This window comes from Magnolia sinica, chromosome 3 (assembly GCF_029962835.1).
Source record: "Magnolia sinica isolate HGM2019 chromosome 3, MsV1, whole genome shotgun sequence".
In the NCBI taxonomy this organism is placed as follows: Eukaryota; Viridiplantae; Streptophyta; class Magnoliopsida; order Magnoliales; family Magnoliaceae; genus Magnolia; species Magnolia sinica.
Window position 1 is genome coordinate 20,212,881 of NC_080575.1, and position 3,939 is coordinate 20,216,819.

Consider the following 3,939-nt stretch of genomic DNA (forward strand, 5'->3'; position numbering starts at 1 on the left):
TGATTGGAGCTGCACAATTTTTCTAGTACATTTATTCTGTGGTCCAACTGACAAGTGGCCTGGATCTTGTTTATACTGTACCCCGTGTGCATGGCCATTTTGCAGTCTTTGTGGTGGTCAATTAGTGTTTAATCTTCATTTGCTTGATCACCTACAAAATGTCACCCAAAACTTTTTTTAAAAAAATTTGTTTGTGTGTTTTCATGTAATGGTGGTTGAGGCTTTACACGGTTATGACTAAAATTTTGTTGTTTATGGGAACTATGGCTAGGATAGATGCAAATTCTAAAACGGATGTTTTTTATTGCTGTCATCATCAGACAGGTCTTTCTGAGGACACTTATGCCAAGAACCAACGGATACTTTTGCTTATGCCATGCAAGATAAAAGTGTAATTGGGAATTGGGGATTGAATGCCTATCGATGAATGTGGGTTCACAGATTGTTTGTGACAAATCTACCCGATCCATTTGTTTCAACGGCTCATTTTAGTGCATGGGCCTAGCCCAAAAATGAGTCAGATCTGTAGCTCAAATGGGCCACACAATATGAAAGAGTAGGATTGAGTGCCTACTGATGAAACATATTGGGGCCATTGAGGGGCTCACTCTGAGCTATATATGTGGCTCATTTTTGGGCAGATGCCCTGATATGAGCGGGAAAAACAAGTATAAATGTGGCCCCACATACAGTTGGGGTTTGGGTTTGCATGGCAATCCACAGGCAAGGGCTGCTCGGCGGTAGGTGCAGCCCACCATGATGTTTATAATAATTCCACTCTAGCTATTAGATTTTTTTTAATCTCAATATGTCCAAAGTTCAAGTGGGTCAATGAAATTTGAAACATTCGTGGGGCCACAGGATTTTTGTGACAAATCCATCTGTTTTTTAGATCATTTTATTGCATGGGCCCAAATGTGAGGTTGATTCAAAACTCAAGTGGGCTAAATGAAGAAGATTCCATCTCATTTTATGGCATGGGCCCAAAAATGAGGCCAATACCACAATCCAGTGGACCACATAATAGTAAACAGTGGGATTGAATGCTCACCATTGAAACATCCTGCGGCCATCTGGCTTCACTTTGAGCTTTGGATCTGCCTCAATTTTGGGGTCATGCCTTAAAATGAGCTGGCGAAATAGATGGGCTCCATGTATGGTTAGTGTTAGGTTTGCACGAATTGGAGAAAATACCTTTAAAAGAAAATTAGGGCTATGGAAGAGAGTTCGGGAGCAGTGAACCTAATTCTGGGGCAGTGATAATCGTAAGCCGTGGGGCCCACTTGTGATGTCCATGTGACATCCACTATATATTAACAGTGGGAACTTTCCGCCTGTGAAATCTTTCCGCCTGCATGATTTTTGAATGGACGATCTTTGAGCTTGCCGGGGGGGGGACATCATATCATTCCAAATGCACAGGTTCAACGGCTCAGATGATAATTTGATAATGGTAACACCCACATCATATCGTTTCAAAATGCACAAGTTCTACAACTGAGATAATAATTTGATTATGGTAATGGTGAGGGCCGCGCGAACGCGTATCCCCTTTGCCACAAATTATGACATCCACTCTCCGACTTGGGGAGATGGTAAGACAGGACACCTCCTAAGTGCAATGGAAGCAACTGCCCTAGGCCATCCGCCTTCTTGATCACGGATACACCCCACCCAGGTAAGTATGCTTCATTTTCTTATTTCTTCTCCTTTTATATTCATTTCTTTTACGTTCTTTCCTCTCCCCTAATCGATGTGGTACTCCTCCCCCCCTTCACAACCCTTTATTTTTCCATATAATCTTCTTATTATAGCAAATGGTGGAACAAACGGTGGGGCCAAACAAGACCTGCGTTGTAATTCAAACTGAAACTAAAATATTAAATGAAATCATACATCTAAATTCATGTTCTCTATTACATCAACGCTGAAAAGAAATTGCAAACTAAGTCTACTGCACTATAAAAACTAATAATAGAGTCTAATTTGCTTGAGATACTCCATCTTAGTACCTGAAAGATGATTAAAATTGTGTGAGCACAATAGTCCTGTGAAATCATGTCCATCCTGTTGGTGCACTTATTTGGATACACCGATCAATGAATATGATGAATGGTCAGTTTAACAATTACCGATCATTAATCGGAGTCGCGGCTATATGGATATGTGTATGATTTTAACTTTATGTTAGTGTAATTAATTTGACCTTGATCTAACAGTCCAAAAACCACAATTTTGAAAAAATTTAGATAGAGACAATTAACTTAATTTACTAATAGCTTCTAAGAGCATTCGTAGATCGCATGCGCTCACATTGCAAGCCCAAGTTGAACAATTCTATGCATAGTCCTGACTCAATATTCCGTGATGGATGTCAAGCCTGTCAAGACGAACATCTTTCTATAGTTTCGTGTCTAGTAACCCACTAACAAACAGTCTAAAACTTGTTTGGTTAATATGGACATTTCTTGAATGAATTGACTATCGAGATTTCTTGTTCACGATAGGTAATGTTTGGATTGGTTAAGTTCGTAGTGTGACCTATTCATAATTAACGGAAATGGTTATTTGATCTTAATCACTCTTAAATCAATGATTTAGAGGCGATAAGGTAATTGGGTCAATTAAATTTATGTGCATGGGACAATTAAGATATAATCCATCAATTATCTTAGTTTTAGGTAGATCTTCATTAAGTGACGACTATCTTAATTAATTAGCAGTGGGTCATCTAGATCTAGGCCCTCTATGGGTAGATGATGGGGTTAGGCCCAATTTTTGGTGATCGGGCATATTCGATAGCTTCTTAAGGTTGTCTAGTTAAATTTGTACGATTGTTTTAATAGTATTACCCGTGTATTTATCAGGATCGAACACTAAAGACTAGGTGATAAAATTAAAATATTTCTAATAAAAATTTTCTCAGGATTTTTGGAATCCTAATTGGCAAAAATTTAGGACGTTATACAAACATATAGTTTCTGGTGTTAAACATGTACCAAACCTGTGGAAGAGTCTTCTTTCATTAAAAAAAAAAAGTTCGATGAAGATGGCTATAAATTTTTTGATGGAAAGACTTAGTTGCAAATTGTTAAAGGAGCGTTGATGGTGGCGAAAGGAGAGTTTATGTGTGGTTTGTATTATTTAATTGGAAATATCGTGGTTGTCGATGCTATTATTGCTAATGCCATGATAGACTTTGCTACAATCTAGCACAAGCAGTTGGGCCACATGAGCAAGCAAGTACTAAAGGTACTTGATCGAAATTTACTTCTTGGTTTAAAGTCTAGTAATTTAAAATTTTGTATGGAGTACTTACATGGAAAGCTCCATGGAGCCCGTTTTCCCTCATCCATTATTAAAGGTAAGGATGTTTTAAATTTAATATATTCTAATACTTGGGAGGTTCCAGTCAAATCATTAGGAGGTTCGAAGTACTTTATTTCCTTTACGACGATTTCTTCAAAAACGTGTGGGTTTACATGTTGAAAAGTAAAAATTATGATTTTACTTGTTTTACCGATTTTAAACATTGGTTGAAAATTAAAAGGGAGAGAAACTTAAGTGTCTGAGAATTGATAACGGAGGAAAATAATTCTCAAAATAATTTAAAGATTTTTCTAGTGAGCATGGCATTAAGAGGCATTACATGGTCCCTCGTACTCCATAGCAGAATTGAGTTGCAGAACGTATGGACCATACACTTATGAATTGTGGGCGCATGCAAAGTTTGGTTAGACTCGAGTAGTGTTTTTGGGTGGGAGTCGTTAATACGGCTCGTTACTTGCTAAATCATTCTCATACAACTGCACTAGATTGCAAGATCCTTAAAAATATATGGTATGAAAAACTTGCTAATTATTTGTTCCTTCATAGTTTTGGTTGCGGTGCCTATATATGGATTCTCAAAGAGCATAGGACTAAGCTTGATACGAGGTC

The 3,939-nt window shown here is 37.9% G+C and overlaps 1 non-coding gene across 1 annotated transcript; it reads right to left on the bottom strand.

Annotated features, from left to right (window-relative positions):
- Positions 1-1,525: 1,525 nt before the first annotated feature.
- Positions 1,526-1,686, bottom strand: LOC131241566 (U1 spliceosomal RNA). Its single transcript, XR_009169126.1, has one exon. It is a non-coding gene; the product is annotated as a U1 spliceosomal RNA (small nuclear RNA).
- Between the last annotated feature and the right edge of the window lie 2,253 nt (positions 1,687-3,939).